The 20,001-nt window shown below is 40.3% G+C and overlaps 1 long non-coding RNA gene across 1 annotated transcript; it reads left to right on the forward strand.

The window, feature by feature from the left end:
- The first annotated feature begins 2,987 nt into the window (after window positions 1-2,987).
- Window positions 2,988-17,758, forward strand: LOC117507615. The gene is made up of 3 exons (XR_004559795.1): window positions 2,988-3,591; window positions 16,624-16,629; window positions 17,747-17,758. It is a non-coding gene; the product is annotated as an uncharacterized LOC117507615 (long non-coding RNA).
- The last annotated feature ends 2,243 nt before the right edge of the window (window positions 17,759-20,001 follow it).

Consider the following 20,001-nt stretch of genomic DNA (forward strand, 5'->3'; position numbering starts at 1 on the left):
GGACTCAGTCAGCTCGTGGAAACTGTCCATAAATTCTCAAAAGACATTGGTATGGAATTTGGACTGGATAAATGCTCAAAATGCACAATCACAAAAGGTAAAAAGACAAAAACCGAAAACATACAATTGGATGAAGGGAGCTACATTGAAGATCTGGCTGTAGACTCCACATATAAATACTTGGGAATTGAACAAAATACTGCAATTGAGCACAAGAAAATGAGAACAAAAAGAACACAAGAATACCTAAACAGTTTTTAAAAAATCTGCAAAACAGAGTTGACACCAAAAAACAAGATCACAGCCATAAACCAGTTTGCAATACCAGTGGTGACCTATGGGTTTGGCATAGTAGACTGGCCACAGCGGGCGCTTAATAAGTTGGACACAAAAACCAGGAAGATGCTCACCCTCCACAAAGTCACATACAGAAATCAGTGCATGGACAGAATATATCTCCCTCGCAGAGAAGGCGGTCTGGGTCTCACTGAAATCAACCAGGCCTACAGAGCACCGATAATAAGTATTGGACAGTACTTAAAGAGCTCTGAAGAAGAAATCGTGAAAAAGGTCGCACTACACCACGAGAAGACCTTATCCGAACAGACCTCAATCACAAAACTGGCAAAAAACTTTGGTGGAGTACTTCTACAAGAGAGAGAAAGCAACAGTGTCATGCCTGCAACAAAACTTGCAAGACAGACCAGAGAACAATACAGCAAAAGAGAAGGATAACATCGAGTGGAAAGATGGAAACAGCACAAAAGAGCCGGACGATTCCAAGAAGAACTTGAAAAGGAATACATCGACATAGTTGGATCAATGCAGTGGCTAAAAAATGGAGAACTTGGTTTTGATGGAGAAAGAATTCTGATTGGAGTACAAGATCAGGGACTTTGAACAAATGGCTTCAAAAAAAATGGCAGGGATCTCGCAGAATGATAAATGCCGATTCTGTCATACAGCTGTTGAGAGTGTAAACCATCTAACTTCAGCATGCCAAATCCCCATGGCAGACGGACATTATACATCCAGACACAACAAGATCTGTCAATATCTCCACTGGAAGCTATGCAAGGAACTGGAGATGGAAGTCAAAGAACATGTCTGGGAGCACGGGCCAGCACCAGTCTCATCCAACGGAAAGGTAACTGTCTTCTACGACAAAGAGATCCCAGCAGGAAGACACATTGAAGGATGTGCAATCAAACCTGATATTGTCATCTGGAACAAACAAGAGAAAACAGCCAAAATCATCGATGTGACAGTCCCCAATGACTACGGCCTGAATTGAGCGGAAAGGAGAAAGATCTCGAAATACCAAGACCTGAAAAATGACATACGAACAACATGGTCATTGAAAGAAATCGATATCATCCCAGTTGTGGTGGGGGCAACAGGCCTGATGAAGAAGAACCTGAAGAAATACCTTGAGGCAATCTCCGGTCACCCAGGCGCACATGAGATGCAGTTGTCTGCAATTAAGGGAACGATCACCATCTTGAAGAGAGCCCTCAGATACAGTGCCAGCTCTGGTTAGGATAACTATAGAGCCTAGGGTGCAACTTTAGACCCTAGGTTTGGGGCCCACTGCATTCTATTAAAAAGACATCAAAGATGAATGAAAAAACAAAAGGCAAAACTCTAACAACTCTAACTCTAACAAATGGCTTCAAAAAAATGGCAGGAATTTCACAGAATGATCAATCCAGATTCTGTCATGCAGCTGTTGAGAGTGTAAACCACTTAGTATCAGCATGTCAGATCTCATGGCAGACAGACATTACACAAGCCGACACAAGATCTGTAAATATCTACAGTAGTGTTCAGAATAATAGTACTGCTATGTGACTAAAAAGATTAATCCAGGTTTTGAGTAAATTTCTTATTGTTACATGGGAAACAAGGTACCAGTAGATTCAGTAGATTGTCACAAATCCAACAAGACCAAGCATTCATGATATGCACACTCTTAAGGCTATGAAATTGGGCTGTTAGTAAAAAAAAAAAAGTAGAAAAGGGGGTGTTCACAATAATAGTAGTGTGGCATTCAGTCAGTGAGTTCGTCAATTCTGTGGAACAAACAGGTGTGAATCAGGTGTCCCCTATGTAAGGATGAAGCCAGCACCTGTTGAACATGCTTTTCTCTTTGAAAGCCTGAGGAAAATGGGACGTTCAAGACATTGTTCAGAAGAACAGCGTAGTTTGATTAAAAAGTTGATTGGAGAGGGGAAAACGTATACGCAGGTGCAAAAAATTATAGGCTGTTCATCTACAATGATCTCCAATGCTTTAAAATTGACAAAAAAAAAAAGAGATGCGTGGAAGAAAACGGAAAACAACCATCAAAATGGATAGAAGAATAACCAGAATGGCAAAGGCTCACCCATTGATCAGCTCCAGAATGATCAAAGACAGTCTGGAGTTACCTGTAAGTGCTGTGACAGTTAGAAGACGCCTGTGTGAAGCTAATTTATTTGCAAGAATCCCCCGCAAAGTCCCTCTGTTAAATAAAAGACATGTACAGAAGAGGTTACAATTTGCCAAAGAACACATCAACTGGCCTAAAGAGAAATGGAGGAATATTTTGTGGACTGATGAGAGTAAAATTGTTCTTTTTGGGTCCAAGGGCCGCAGACAGTTTGTGAGATGACCCCCAAACTCTGAATTCAAGCCACAGTTCACAGTGAAGACAGTGAAGCATGGTGGTGCAAGCATCATGATATGGGCATGTTTCTCCTACTATGGTGTTGGGCCTATATATCGTATACCAGGTATCATGGATCAGTTTGGATATGTCAGAATACTTGAAGAGGTCATGTTGCCTTATGCTGAAGAAGACATGCCCTTGAAATGGGTGTTTCAACAAGACAATGACCCCAAGCACACTAGTGAACGAGCAAAATCTTGGTTCCAAACCAAATCATGAATGCTTGGTCTTGTTGGATTTGTGAGAATCTACTGAATCTACTGGTACCTTGTCTCCCATGTAACAATAAGAAATATACTCAAAACCTGGATTAATCCTTTTAGTCACATAGCACTACTATTATTCTGAACACTACTGTAATCTTGTTCAGCAGGAGAACAATTTGTTGTCTTCTTAAGTCTCCAACTTGTTTTTACCTTAATCGAAGGACACGTTCACAGAAGGTTTTAATCGCTTAAATCCCTGTAGATATAACACCAGTTGTGGGGCAACAGGCCTTACGAAGAAATATCTCGAGTCGATCCCTGGTCACCCAAGTGTCTCCGAGGTGCAGTTATCAGCAATTAAGGGAACAGTCACCATCCTGAAGTGAGCCCTCGGATACAGTGCCAGCTATGTTTAGAGTGCAAATATAGACCCCGAGTCTGGTGCCTGTTGCATTCTATTAAAAAGAAATGTAGCAGAAATTTAAAAACAGAAAGTGTCCGTCAGCGTGTCAGAAGATTTGGACTAAAAGGTGGTGTGATGTGTTTGGATGTTCATGGTGGTTAATCTGCTCCGGAAGGTGTTGCAGTCGTCGAGGTGTGAGATGGCGTCTGTGTCAGGAGTCCTGCTGCATGCTGGGAAACTTTCTGATTCTCTGAATGTTGTAATGTCTTAATGTTCAAATGTTTAATTTGGGGGAAACATGGACTTGATTGGGGTGAAAACTGAAATTCAGCCAAATGTTTTTGTTCTCTTTTTTCACTTCTTGATTGATTTTGATGATCAGTGCTTGCTTGTTGTTTTGTTTTGTTTGTTTGTTTCCCCCCCTTGATCTAATTTTAAAATAAAATATTGACTTCTTGGGGTGACATTTACCCAAAATGTTTTTTCATTTGTGATGGCTTTTGATTCAGATTGGAGGGTTTTTTTTTTTTGTTTGTTTTGTTTTTTACACTGTTCACAAGTCTTATTCAAAAAAAAAAAAACACAAAATGAATTTTGTTGGAAACAGATACTATTTGGAAAAGAATAAAATTCATACAAAACACTTCTTTTCCTCCAGTTTCCAGTAATTTTTTGTTGTTGTTGTTTGAGTCCTCAAAGCTGTTCTTAACTGCAGGATTTTAACATTTTGAATCTTGTGGGGGGGGAATCAGGTTTTGATCATGAAAAGCATGAAATTCAGTCAAAGTTGGTCATGTTGCCAAATTGCATAGTTTGAGAGTAAAATAATTTCCCAAAACAATACAGCATTCAAGAAAATTTACAGATTGTCATTAAAGTTTTGGAGGAGAACCTCAACTTCCAGCAAATTTCTGTCCCCTGATACAGTTCACACTGCTTTCAACATTTCAGCTGGAACTTCAGGATTCATTCAAAAGTCTATTTACACAATAGTGTAAACACTAAAATGACAAAATTTACAGTCATTGGTAAAGAATATTTGGGGTATGTCTCATTTTCCTCACCTGCATAGTGCGGGGAAAAGTTGGGAGAATAAACCCAGGTGAGCTCTGGTTATTAACAAACTGGTTCATGATGTCTGCTACTGTACCTGTAAGGTCAGAGGTCGATGGTGGAGGTGGAACGAGGAGTGTCTTAAAGGTGAACATTTTTCCTGAATCAGCTGCGTTTGTGATTCATGAAGACAATTTGGCAGCAGAAATGCTGGAAGATCAACATGACAGAAGAGACGGACATGAGGACAACAGGGTGTTCATATTTACAACGCTGCCATTCAGCTGCTCTAATCATTTTCAGTTCTGCATTTTCTGGAGCGCAAGTTGAATTTTTTTTTTTTTTTTTTTTACTAGTTGGGAGGTTCTGGGTCTTAAACTCCAATGTGACTTATATACTGATAAATCACACATTCCTCTATCAGTCTGCCAGGAATCAAAGCAAAAATAAACTTCAAGAATATAACACCAATATATTACAATTATGCAGAAAAATCACAAATTGAACAGATGACAAACCTTAAATGTTTGTTGCTGCCGGTCATCTGAAAAATAGAACGACTGCCATGTTGTCTGTAAAACAACAGTCATCATGAGGTCAAGTTGTCGGCAGTAAAATCAGGAACGAGATCAAAAGTGCTCGAAGAGCAGAGACGCCACTCGAGTGACCTTCAGTCCTGATCTCAGCCAGTCTCAGTTCAGTACAGAAAATCTGATCCAGTTTGAATCAGAACCAAACTCAGCCATGTGTGAATGTTATTGAACTGCAAAAACAAACACTTTGTGTTCACCCAGAGTCACAGAGTCTGAGTTTGACTAATTCATTCTGACAGCAGCTGGAAAGGCACTTCCAGACTCCAGAAAAACATCTGGATTCAGCAGATAAATTCCACTGATCCTAAAACCTGCCTAGATGTTCAAAGGTGTGGCTGCCTGGAAAACCTTCTCTGGAATGTCCTGATTATTCATCATCTTCCCAGAGTCACTCAGCATCCAGGTGTTGCTTTAACGGCTGATACATGAAGTGATCCAGCACTAAACTGGTGTATTTTGTGGGAGGCGTGGTTTGTCCCTTTACAAGTTGTTTATGTGTGTTTTTATTTATTTATTTAAATTGATCCGCTGTGTTTTGAAGTGGTTGTTGGCCATTTTATCTGGTGATGTCACATTGTTTGTTGCACGTGGTGAACTCATGGATGTGTCTCTCTTGGCTGAAATCAGCGGATAAAGAAAATGAACCAATTAATTTTTATTATTACACCATCCGTAAGTGAAACACTGAAGTTCAGTCACTGAACAACTTGCAAAACAATGACAACACTGTAATTAAAGGCTGTAAATCTACTGTGTGTGATATATACACACAGGAAAATAAGTATTTGAACACCCTGCGGTTTTGCAAGTTCTCCCACTTGGAAATCGTGGAGGGGTCTGAAATTTTTTTCTTAGGTGCATGTCTACTGTGAAAGACATAAAAAAAAAAAAATCAGGAAATCACAATGTATGATTTTTTTTAATAATTTATTTGTATGTTACTGCTGCAAATAAGTATTTGAACACCTACCAACCAGCAAGAATTCTGGCTCACACAGACCTATTAATTTTTCTTTAAGAATCCCTCTTATTCTGCACTCTTTACCTGTAATTGCACCTGTTTGAACTTGTTACCTGTATAAAAGACACCTGTTTACACAATCAATCACACTCCAACCTGTCCACCACAGCCAAGACCAAAGAGCTGTCTAAGGACACCAGGGACAAAACTGTAGACCTGCACAAGGCTGGGATGGACTACAGGACTACAGGCAAGCAGCTTGGTAGAAGACAACTGTTATGATTATTTATTAGAAAGTGGAAGAAACACAAGATGACTGTCAATCTCCCTCGGTCTGGGATTCCATGCAAGATCTCACTTTGTGGGGTAAGGATGATTCTGAGAAAGCTCAGAACTACACAGGAGGACCTGGTCAATGACCTGAAGAGAGCTGGGACCACAGTCACAAAGATTACATTAGTAACACATGATGCTGTCATGGTTTAAAATCCTGCAGGGCAGCAAGGTCCCCCTGCTCAAGCCAGCACATGTCCAAGCCCGTTTTAAGTTCACCAGTGACCATCTGGATGATCCAGAGGAGGCATGGGAGAAGGTCATGTGGTCAGATGAGACCAGAATAGAGCTTTTTAGAATCAACTCCACTTACCATGTTTAGAGGATGAGAACAACCCCAAGAAAACCATCCCAGCCGTGAAGCATGGGGGTGGAAACATCATACTCTGGGGGTGCTCTTCTACAAAGGGGACAGGACGACTGCACCGTATTGAAGGGAGGATGGATGGGGTCATGTATTGCGAGATTTTGGCAAACAACCTCCTTCCCTCAGTAAGAGCATTGAAGATGGGTCATGACTGGGTCTTCCAGCATGACAATGACCCCAAACACACAGCCAGGGCAACTAAGGAGGGGCTCCGTAAGAAGCATTTCAAGGTCCTGGAGTGGCCTAGCCAGTCTCCAGACCTGAACTCAATAGAAAATCTTTGGAGTTAGCTGAAACTCCAAACCTGAAAGATCTAGAGAAGATCTGTGTGGAGGAATGGACCAAAATCCCTGCTGCAGTGTGTGAAAACTTGGTCAAGAACTACAGGAAATGTTTGACCTCTGTAATTGCAAACAAAGGCTACTGTACCAAATATTAACACTGATTTTCACAGGTGTTGAAATACTTATTTGCAGCAGTAACATACAAATAAATGATTAAAAATTCATACATTGTGAGTTCCAGATTTTTTTTTTTTTTAGATTATCTCTCTCACAGCGGACATGCACCTATGAGTAAGATGAAAATTTCAGACCCCTCCATGATTTCTAAGTGGGAGAACTTGAAAAATCGCAGGGTGTTCAAATACTTATTTTCCTCACACACACACACACACACACACACACACACACACACACACACACACACACACACACACACACACACACACACACACACACACACACATATATATATATATATATATAAGCTGTTGGTACCCCGATATTTTATGTCCACATTTTAGTATATGGTCAGAAATAAGTACAAACAAACCAATTTTGTTTAATCAAAAATATTTTTAAAAAATGTCCAAAATTATTTGGCAACAAAAACAAAACAAAACAAAATGCTTTCAGAAATTAAAACAAAAAAATCCAGACATAAAATATTTGCTGGACACAATTAATGGCACCCTTTAAGGAATTTACATCAGAATTTTTTGTTTCACTTTATGAAAGCTTTTTGTTTTGGTTCTTGTTGCCAAATAACTTTGGACATTTTTAAAAATATATTGATTAAACCAAATTACTATTTGTTTGTATTTATCTCTGAGCATATATTAAAATTTGTACTTGTATATAAAAATATAGAGGCACCAATAATTTTGTCCACGTGTGTATAATTAAAAATTAAAGATTGCAACAGTTGGAAAACACATCAGGTCTCAAAGGGAAAAATCCTGCTGGTTGTCTTTCCTGATGTGTTGTGGGTAATGTGTTAGGAACAAAAAGATGCCACATCATTTGATGGAAATCAAAACTGTCAACCGACAGAGGGCTGAATTCAAAGACACCCCAAAAATCAAAGTGAAAACATTATGCAGCAGGTTTGTGGATTTTGCCAAAATTTCATTGCGGTAACTCAAAATAGTACTCTGTAGTTTGTGTAGCCCCACGTGCTTGTATTTCTGTCTGACAACATCAGAGCTCTGAAAGAGACGACGGGGTCCTGGGGGATGTCCTATCAGATCTGGACCAGGACATCAATTAACTCCTGGGCAGTCTGAGGCGCAGCCTGGTGGTGTCAGATGGACCAAAACATAATGTCCCAGAGGTGTTCTGTTGGATTGAGGTCAGGTGAGCGTGGGGGCAGTCAGTTGGATCAATTTTCATGCACCAGGAGGAACCCAGGCCCCACTGCACAAGCATAGGCTCAGACAGTGAGGCCAAGGACTTCATCTTGATACCTGATAACAGTCAGGGTGCTATTGTTTAGCCTGTAGATGTCTGTGTGTCTTTCCAGGGAGATACCTACCCAGACCATCACTGACCCACCAAACCGGTTGTGCTGAGTCATGTTGAAGGCAGCATAACGTTCTCCACAGCTTCTCCAGACCCTTTCATGTCTGTCACATGTGCTTAGGTTGAACCTGCTCTCATCTGTGAAAAGCTCAGTGGTGGACCAACTGGTGTTCTATGGCAAATGCACGGTGCCGGTCAGTGAGCACAGGGCCCACTGCAGGACCTCAGGCCCCCTCCTGAAGTCTGTTTCTGATTATTTGGTCAGAGACATTCACACCAGTGGCCTGCTGGAGGTCATTTTGTAGGACTCTGGCAGTGCTCATCCTGTTCCTTCTGCACAAAGGAGCAGATATCGGTCCTGCTGATGGGTTAAGGACATTCTGTGTCCCTGTCCAGCTGTCCTAGAGCAACTGTCTCTCTCCCGGAATCTCCTCTGTGCTCTTCAGATTTTGCTGGGAGACACAGCAAACCTTCAGGCAAAGGCACACATCGATGTATCTGTTGGGTCCATATCGGTGTCTCTCAGTCTCAAAGTCCAAAGACCTAGAGACATGAACATCTTTTACTGTGGGCTTGACTAATGCCACAAAAGTAAATGATGCCTTTCAAGATGTAATCATTTACAAACAATGTATTTTCTGGAGGTCAAAAAAAATGCCTCGAAGAGTAAGAAATCCATACAGGGTGTCCACAAAGTCGCTTTAGAATTTAATAAATTTATTACAAATGTAAATAGACAAATATGTAGAAATTACTACAAAATGAGGAGTACACACTAAAGGTTTTTTTTTTTGCCTCATTTAATTCACCTCTACATGGACACCATTATTTGCATGAAGCACATTAAAATGGCACTCGATTTGTTGCCATGTTGGCTGCAACAAAGGCTCATCAATGGTCACAGTGGCATCAGTGATCTTTTGCTTTAGGTCACTGATGTCCCGTATCTGTTTGATACACAGTATCTTTAACAAAACCCCAGAGGAATACTTTAATAACTATACAATGAAACTTGAAGTTTTGGAAAAACATGGTTTGAGTTGCTTTAGAGTGATGCTCCCGGTTCCCCATTAATACCATGAATTTCTTTTAATAATTTAGGTAATTGGATTTTTCTAATACAATACAAAGGTCAAAGGTGAGAAGCCCCACAGAGGCTTGATTGATAACATTTAAAGTAAAAGAAATATAAAATTGGTCACTGGATCTTTGATCTCTGGACATAAATAAAATCTGGATTTTTATCAAAAGCACTTCCTTTCAGGTATAAATTAGACAAATTTAACTCCATAGCCTCTGAGCTGTGGTCTTCCAGCCGGCTGCGCTGCAAGTCAAGATCAACGGAATCCATAAAGGGCGGAGGATGTCTCATTTTAGAGAAATAAAAACAAAACAAAAACGTTTTCGTCTGTTGTAGTTTAATGTCTGTACAATGTTTGGAAAGAGGTACCATTTGTGATTTGCTTTGAAGTTCTTAATTCCCACCGGAATCTATCGTATGCGCATCTAGTCCGACAAAACAGATATAATTATTATCATTTCTTTCACCCCAGGGACAGTAACTTCATTCAGTGTGCTGCCTCAGAAAAAGTTAATGAGGAATCTATAACAGAAATTAACTGGAAATATTTTTACTGGAAGTTGACGTTCTCCTCCAAAATTTGAGTTTAAATTTTCTTGAATGTCATCTTGTTTTGGTGATCTTTTTTCCTCACACAACTTGGAAACTTGTTCAATTTTGTTTGGATTTCATGGTTTTCATGACCAAAAGTTACCAATTTGAAATTGTGCAGTTGAGAACGAAGCTTTGATAAATCAAACAAAACCATCAGAATTAAAATGTATCAGAAACTGGAAGGAAAGAAGCATTTTGGTTGAATTTTAGTGTTTTCCCAACATTATCTAATGACAACAAAAATTCAAGGGAATAGTGTTATGAAACAGGGTTCAAGGGAACAGAATTATGAACAGTGTTTAGATAAATCAAACAAAAACATGATAATCAAAATCCACCAAGAACTGAAAAAGGAAAAATGGGGGTGAAAACATTCACAGAATCAAAGTTTCCCAGCATGCAGCAGGACTCCTGACAGAGGCCATCTCACACCTCGACTAATGCAACACCTTGCTGACAGGTTAAACATAATGAACATCCAAACACATCACACCTTCACACTACCTTTTAGTCCAAATCTTCTGACACACTAATGACCTTTTTTCCACTTCTCTTGGATTTCTTTTTAACAGAATGCAATGGGACCCAGACCCGGGGTCTATAGTTGCACCCTAAACATTGCTGGCACTGTATTCGAGGGCTCTCTTCAAGATAGTGACTGTTCCCTTTTGCAGATAACTGCCCCTCATGTGTGCTTGGGTGACCTGGGATTGCCTCAAGGTATTTCTTCAGGTTCTTCTTCATAAGGCCTGTTGCCCCACCACAACTGGTATGATATTGATGTCTTTTAATGACCATGTTTTTTGTAGGTCATTTTTCAGGTCTTGGTATTTTGTGATCTTTCCCCTTTCAGCTCAATTCAGGCCATAGTCATTAGGTACTGTCACATCAATGATTTTGGCTGTTTTCTCTTGCTTGTTCCAGATGACAGTATCAGGTTTTATTGCACCTCCTTCGATATGTTTTCCTGCTGGGATCTCTTTGTCACAGAAGAGAGTTACTTTTCTGTTTGATGAGACTGGTGCTGGCTCATGCTCCCAGACGTTTTCCTTTACTTACACCTCCAGTTCCTTGGATACTTTCCAGTGGAAATATTTACAGATCTTATTGTGATGGCTTGTATAATGTCTGTTTGCCATAAGGGATCAGCATGCTGATATTACACTCAACAAAAATATAAACGCAACACTTTTGGTTTTGCTCCCATTTTGTATGAGATGAACTCAAAGATCTAAAACTTTTTCCACATACACAATATCACCATTTCCCTCAAATATTGTTCACAAACCAGTCTAAATCTGTGATAGTGAGCACTTCTCCTTTGCTGAGATCATCCATCCCACCTCACAGGTGTGCCATATCAAGATGCTGATTAGACACCATGATTAGTGCACAGGTGTGCCTTAGACTGTTCACAATAAAAGGCCACTCTGAAAGGTGCAGTTTTGTTTTATTGGGGGGGGATACCAGTCAGTATCTGGTGTGACCACCATTTGCCTCATGCAGTGCAACACATCTCCTTCGCATAGAGTTGATCAGGTTGTCAATCGTGGCCTGTGGAATGTTGGTCCACTCCTCTTCAATGGCTGTGCGAAGTTGCTGGATATTGACAGGAACTGGTACACGCTGTCATATACGCCGGTCCAGAGCATCCCAAACATGCTCAATGGGTGACGTGCGGTGAGTATGCAGGCCATGCAAGAACTGGGACATTTTCAGCTTCCAAGAATTGTGTACAGATCCTTGCAACATGGGGCCGTGCATTATCCTGCTGCAACATGAGGTGATGTTCTTGGATGTATGGCACAACAATGGGCCTCAGGATCTTGTCACGGTATCTCTGTGCATTCAAAATGCCATCAATAAAATGCACCTGTGTTCTTCGTCCATAACAGATGCCTGCCCATACCATAACCCCACCACCACCATGGGCCACTTGATCCACAACATTGACATCAGAAAACCGCTCACCCACACGACGCCACACATGCTGTCTGCCATCTGCCTTGGACAGTGTGAACCGGGATTCATCCGTGAAGAGAACACCTCTCCAATGTGCCAAACACCAGCGAATGTGAGCATTTGCCCACTCAAGTCGGTTACGACGACGAACTGGAGTCAGGTCGAGACCCCAATGAGGACGACGAGCATGCAGATGAGCTTCCCTGAGACGGTTTCTGACAGTTTGTGCAGAAATTCTTTGGTTATGCAAACCGATTGTTTCAGCAGCTGTCCGAGTGGCTGGTCTCAGACGATCTTGGAGGTGAACATGCTGGATGTGGAGGTCCTGGGCTGGTGTGGTTACACGTGGTCTGCGGTTGTGAGGCTGGTTGGATGTACTGCCAAATTCTTTGAAACGCCTTTGGAGACGGCTTATGGTAGAGAAATGAACATTCAATACACGAGCAACAGCTCTGGTTGACATTCCTGCTGTCAGCATGCCAATTGCACGCTCCCTCAAATCTTGCGACATCTGTGGCATTGTGCTGTGTGATAAAACTGCACCTTTCAGAGTGGCCTTTTATTGTGGGCAGTCTAAGGCGCACCTGTGCACTAATCATGGTGTCTAATCAGCATCTTGATATGGCACACCTGTGAGGTGGGATGGATTATCTCAGCAAAGGAGAAGTGCTCACTATCACAGATTTAGACTGGTTTGTGAACAATATTTGAAGGAAATGGTGATATTGTGTATGTGGAAAAAGTTTTAGATCTTTGAGTTCATCTCATACAAAATGGGAGCAAAACCAAAAGTGTTGCGTTTATATTTTTGTTGAGTGTAGATGGTTTACACTCTCAACAGCTGTATGACAGAATCAGCATTTATTTTGTGAGATCTCTGCCATTTTTAAGCTTGACCTATTTTACGAGGTAGTTTAAAAGGTTAAAGAGTCACATTCAGTTTAAATCTGTTCAGTTTTGTTTCTGAGTGGCAGGGGTGACACCCAATCAGAGTAGAGCTGCACGGTGAGGTCAGTGGCAAAACACCATTCGTTTGTGTGTAAATAAAACCACTGTCATATATTATGTAAAGTCTACTGAGAAAGAAACACTTCTAAACCTGAAAACGCTGTTTTTGTAACCTGATAACTGGAGTCATTTACAAGACAATTTTGCGGACATTAGCGTGTATGCTAACTTCCTATAGAGTTAAATTAGTCTCTCCAGCACCCTGGAGTAGACTTTACCAGGGAGGCTGAGAATGTATTTGACACACACTCTCTGGTCCTCTTTTTTTAAACATGGGGACCACCACCCAAGTTTGCTTGTGCTTGTCTCATTAATGCCTGCAAATGCACAGAGGGCGATCTACAAATATTCCTTGATTTGCACAACTTCCGCTATTGTCAAAATCGCTCACACACACACAAACACAGTCTCCTCCACAAGCCATTAAAACAACTATTGTTTTTGATTTATAGCGGGGCTTTATTGAACATGTACAAATTGTATGCAAGGCATCTTAATAAACAACTGCAAATTATAAAGAGCACGATGCTCATACCTTTGACAATATTTTAGCATTGCGTTATATTGGCATTGTACCCTAACCACAGCTGGCACCGTACCTGAGGGCTCGCTTCAAGATGGTGATCGTTCCCCTAATTGCAGACAACTGCACCTTGTGTGCACTTCTTTTTCATAAGGCCCGTTGCCCCCACCACAACTGGTATGATATTGATGTCTTTCAATGACCATGATGTTTGTAGGTCATTTTTCAGGTCTTGGTCTTTGCCTTGTATGAATTATCATGTGTCTGTTCAAGTGGCTCTTTTGTCCAAATCTTTGACCACATTCAGAACAGCCAAATTGTTTTTGTCCTGTATGAATAATCATGTGTTTTTTCAGGTTGCCCTTTAGTCCAAATCTTCAACCACATTCAGAACAGACAAATTGTTTTTGTCCTGTATGAATTATCATGTGTCTGTTCATAGTGCTCTTTTGTTCAAATCTTCGACCACATTCAGAACAGACAAATTGATTTTGTCCTGTATGAATTATGTGTTTTTTGAGGTAGCTCCTTTGTCCAAATCTTTGACCACAATCAGAACAATCAAATTCTTCTTGTTCTGTATGAATTATCATGTGTTTTTTCAGGTTGCCCTTTAGTCCAAATCTTCGACCACATTCAGAACAGGAAAACTGTTTTTGGCCTGTATGAATTATCATGTGTGTGTTCAGACTGCTCTTTTGTCCAAATCTTCGACCGCATTCAGAACAGACAAATTGTTTTCGGCCTGTGTGAATTATCGTGTGTTTCTTCAGGTTGCACTTTTGTCGAAATCTTTGACCACATTCAGAACAGCCAAATGGTTTTTGTCCTGTATGAATTATCATGTGTTTTTTGAGGTAGCTCTTTAGTCCAAATCCTCGACCACATTCAGAACAGTCAAATTGTTTTTGGCCTGTATGAATTATCATGTGTTTGTTTAGGTTGCCCTTATGTCCAAATCTTTTACCACATTCAGAACAGTCAAATTGTCTTTGTCCTGTCTGAATTATCATGCCATTGTTCAGAGTGCCCTTCTGTTTTTGACTTTTACTCTGATCAGAACAACTAAATGGTTTTCTGCTTTTTTGCCTCCCCTTTTTGTTCATGTGAGCAGATGCTTTCACATATTTGGAGTCTTTAAATTGTTTCTCATCAGTGTTGCTTGAACTAACAATGGTGATATTTTTTTGACAGTTAAAACTTGACCAAAGTTCTCTGGTCTGTTTCCAGTCATCACTGTCATCAGTCTCAGTTCCAGAACTGTCTGAACTCCTGCCACTGGTATCTGGTTGTAAATGACTGTTTGGACCTGAGTTGCTGGCTGGTTGTGGTCCTCCATCATCCTCTCCATCAGCTTCTGCTGTCAGTGTTCTGTGTACAGATGAGCTGCTGCCTACAGGCTCAGCCTCTGTACTCTCATCACTTCGGCTTTGATGAAGCTGTGATGACTCTGGTTTTTCATCATCATTTTCACTCTTCACAGGGACGGCAGTGAAACCAAACTTAGTGAGATCTGCCTCCTCCAGCTGCTGAAGCTGCTCTCCCTGCTGAATTATCCACAGCTTCTCTTCTTCTTTAATGTCCTCCTGGTAAACACTCAGATTCCATCCCTGGTGTTCAGGGAGAATTTCTTCTTTCACCACCAACAACGGCTGCATGTCTGTAAAGAAACAAATTAACAATAAATGTTAGAACAACACTCATTAAAATAAAGTATCAGAGTGGTGCGTTTGACCTGATGACAGTAAGTTATTGTACTGATGGAACTGATTAAGTGGAAATGTACATCAGGATTTGTTTTAAATTTCACAAATTTTAATTCACGTTTTTATCTTCCACAACTGACTGTTGTCATGCTTTATTTTCAGGATTGAAACAAAATAGTATTGGATGTTGTCTACAGATGGTACTAAATACTTCTGTTTGAGTTTTGATGAAAACCAGGAGATTTGATCACAGCCATTCTGGCTTCCCTCCACTGGCTCCATGTGACTGGGACTGAGAAGGATGGGACTCTGTTGACCTCAACTGAGGATGTAATCCGGCACTGGAAGGAACGTTTTGAGGAAATCCTGCATCAGACCGGCGCGCCCTCTATAGTAGGGGTAGAGCTGGAAGCTGATGGAGGATTATCATCAATTTCCCTGGTGGGAGTCATTGAGGTAGTCAAACAACTCCACAGTGGAAAGGCCCTGGGGGTTGATAAGATCTGTCTAGAAATGCTGAAGGCTCTGGGTGTGGAGGGACTGTCTTGGATGAGACACCTCTTCAACATTGCATTGAGGTCTGGAACAGTGCGTAAGACATTGCAAACTGGGGTGGTGGTCCCCATGTTTAAAAAAAAGAGGACCAGAGAATGTGTGTCAAATACAGGGGCATCACACTACTCAGCCTCCCCAGTAAAGTCTAATCCAGGGTGCTGGAAAGGAAGGATCGGCTGATAGTCGAACCTCTGATCGAAGAGGAACAATGCAGGTTCCGTCCTGGTCATGGAACAACCGACCAGCTCTTCACTCTTACAAGGATCTTCGAGTGCCTGGGAGTATGCCCATCCAGTCTACATGTTTCCTGTTTACTTGGAGAAGGCGTATGATCAGCTTCATTTGTTCTGAGTTTTATAAACTGCTTATACAAAAAATAATCTTTTTAAATGGATTCTGAAGTCCCTTGGTGATGCATGGCTCATCTATACTTCGCGTATTACCAACATTTGACAGAAATGGGCAATGTTTATCATATAAATTGGAAATAATATAAATAAATGATTCATATGATTTATCTATATACTCAATGTAAATGTCATACCAGTGTTGATGCATTAAGTCCATTCTGAGATTTTCAGTATTTACATCTCTTATTTTCCTTGTGAAATTAGTTGTTTCATTATGATCATTTTTATCAACTGATGATGTGAAGGCAACAAAAAACAGCAAATGATCATCGACATCACTAATGAGTAGTCCACCCATTAAAATTCCCTAAAGTAACATTTGTTAATAAGTGTTGACGTATTCATAGTTATCCTAGTTGGAAGTGTAATCACTGGATACAATCCCATACAAAACACAGAATTTATAAGTTGCTCCCAGTGTGTAGTGAGCACCTTTCATGGCAGCACCCTGACAACGGTGTGTGAGTGTGAATAGGTGAATGCGAGGCATCATTGTAAAGCACTTTGAGCTTCTGATATAGATGGAAAAGCACTATATAAATGCAGTCCATTTATAAATTCTGCTATTTGTAATTGACTATGAGGATTTAGGACATACAGTATATATTAAAAGTCTCCACAAACAAATAAAAGCTTATTATTTTTAATTGTATTGTCCATTTCTATCAGTTTATCCACAAAAATATTTATATTTGATGTTTTGAAGTAAGCTGGAGCCAGATGATCAAAAACACATCATGCTGGTTGTTACGCTCATCTGTATAAAATAGAAATGCACTTCCAAACAACACACACACACACACACACACCTTCAACTGCTTATTCCAATCAAGGGTCGCGGAGGGCTGGAGCCTATCCCAGCAGTCATAGAGCGCAAGGCGGGGTACACCCTGGACAGGACGCGAGTATTTTATTTGTAGGATGTTTCTCGTGGTATGGAAATTGTCAGCCAATCACAAAGTCAGTACCTACTACGTCATTCACGCGATTAGCATACGATTAACATACCAATGCGCATGCGCCGAAAGGTGAACAAACACTGGCCACCACTTGCATTCTGGGTAAAATGTACTGATAATAAAGTGCTCGGAACACCTCTCCAGCGAGGCGTCCAGGGGGCATCCGAAAAAGATGCCAGAGCCACCTCAGCTGGCTCCTTTCGACATGGAGGAGCAGCAGCTCGACTCCGAGCTCCTCCCGAGTGACCGAGCTCCTCACCCTATCTCTAAGGGAGCGCCCAGCCACCCTGTGGAGGAAACTCATCTCGGCCGCTTGTACTCGCAATCTTGTTCTTTCGGTCATGAGCCAAATTTCATGACCATAGGTGAGGGTTGGAACGTAGACCCTCACTACATTCCGACCCTCACCTATGGTCATGAGGCAAATCTCATCTTGATATGGCTCACAATATGCTAAACTGTTATGAAAGTGGAACACAAAGGTCAATTTTTCAAGTTACATGTTTTTATTGCAAACTAGTTTGAAATTGTAGTACACATATATTTCATAAACCACAAAGCTCAAGATAACTCATTAACTATTAACTTTAAAAATTTCACTTTTCCATCATGGAAAAGGGAAATTAATAATAATTATTATTATAATAATTATTTTTGATGGACAATTCTCAGGTTGTTTTCAACTTGTTATAATTTCTTAATACGCGTATCTTTTATACAAATTGATGATGTATATCGGAGAATACATATTTCAAAGTAGAATGCCCATCTAAGTGTAAATGTTAGCTATAGTTTATGCAACTTTTAACCATCTATATCTCCCACTTGGTTTTGACAGACAGCGTAACATCCGCAAGGGTCATTTTTAATTTAATTTTTTTGTACTTAAAACTGACTCAAGGGCCTTTTATTTACTTTTAATTTTTCATTTCATGGGTTTTCTATTGACTAATGCACAATGCAATTGCCTTGAGGTTGGTTTGAAAAAAATATGACCTGGTTGAAAAAGTGAGGTCCAATCGTGTTATAATATGTGATGAAAAAGTGGATTTTCCAAACTTCTTTTCAATTTTTCTTTATTTTATGAGCAATGAAATACACTCAAATTATGCATACTATATATACATTAGTTACATTAGTGTTAACAATAACAAACATTTCTATTCAACAATCCATATTTAATAAACACATTCATGAAGTACCTCAGGTGTAATATAAGGGTTTAGCATATATAGCCATATATATTTTATACATCAAGTTGCCTCAATGGTCAAACTTGCAGCCTTGTTGAGTGAATTAATTTATTTAGGTTTGTTGAAAAATAACTCAAAGCCTCGGTTCAGGCTAAGACAAACAAAAAATATAATACTATGTTTTTTCCATGCTGATCAATTTTTATCTTTCCTGTGATACACATTTTGACTGAAGCCTTAAAAAAACCATGTTAGATTAAAAAACAAACAAACAAACAAACAAACAAAAAACGCTCTGAAAGTTCAGCTACAATGTGCTAGAAGGTGCAAGCCTAGATTGGGTACTTTTATTTTATTTTTGGTGGTTTCTTTTGGAATTTTGGAAATGCAGAAATGCACTACTCCATGAAAACGGTACACACATTTGTACGCAATTTTTTTGGGTGCCCCTATGGAAAAAAGAAATAAAATCAAATCTTGATCGATGAAAAATGGCAGGTTTCACTGTGTCTCATCAGTCCTCCTGTTTATACTCCTCAAATGTCCAATAATAACGTCTGCAGCTGCTCACATGTCCAAGAACTCTTCCACTCTCAGAATGTGCAATAAATCATTTGTATGTATGATATTATCAACACTATCAGGGGCCATAATTCAACCTTGATGTTAAAGAGGTTTTTAAAGTCATCTTATCCTGATAGATCTTTGATTAGGGGATGTGGACATGTAGGCCAGCACCTCGATTACGTTCTGCATAATTGCATGTGACCGCATTTCCGGGTGTCGCACAGGGAGCTCCCTGTGATTCGCGTTGCTATTGGCTGTTGGAGGGATATCCTGATCTATTTTTAGGTTGATGACATAGAAGAATTACACAGTTCCCACCTCATCTTCGAACTTTCGTCACAGGCAACTGGAGAGAGAAGTTACATGATTTCTTGTTTTTGCTTCGTCAAAGTCACTTAAATAAATGGTAAATGGACTCCATTTATATAGCGCTTTTCCATCTGCATCAGACGCTCAAAGCACTTTACAATTATGCCTCACATTCACCCCGATGTCAGGGTGCTGCCATACAAGGCGCTCACTACACACCGGGAGCAATAGGGGATTAAAGGCCTTGCCCAAGGGCCCTTAGTGATTTTCCAGTCAGGTGGGGATTTGAACCCATGATCTTCTGGACTCAAGCCCAACACCTTAACCACTAGACCATCACCTCCCCTTTAAAATGTACCAGAAGGAAGAATAGGGATTAAAAATCAATGTGTAGGGAATAAAGAGTAAGTACATCTCTTTTAATTTTTGCTGAATTTCAGAAGGATTGGCTGTTTCACAAAGATTCTGGTTGATCGCCAAAATCCAGTGACTGCCAGTGTTGAGATGATATACCATTTAAAATGAAGGAGAATGAAGGAGAGGTGGTAAAATGAAAATTTAATAGAGATATCATGGATTAGATTAGATATACTTTATTGATCTCTCAGTGGAGAAATTGCCCCCGCCGAAGGGAGAAGGAGTGACGTTAGCGGCGCCGGAAAGGGTGGGTGTTGATGGGGGAAGGAGGGGGTGGGGGAACGGAACA

This window comes from Thalassophryne amazonica, chromosome 3, assembly GCF_902500255.1.
Source record: "Thalassophryne amazonica chromosome 3, fThaAma1.1, whole genome shotgun sequence".
NCBI classification, from domain to species: domain Eukaryota; kingdom Metazoa; phylum Chordata; class Actinopteri; order Batrachoidiformes; family Batrachoididae; genus Thalassophryne; species Thalassophryne amazonica.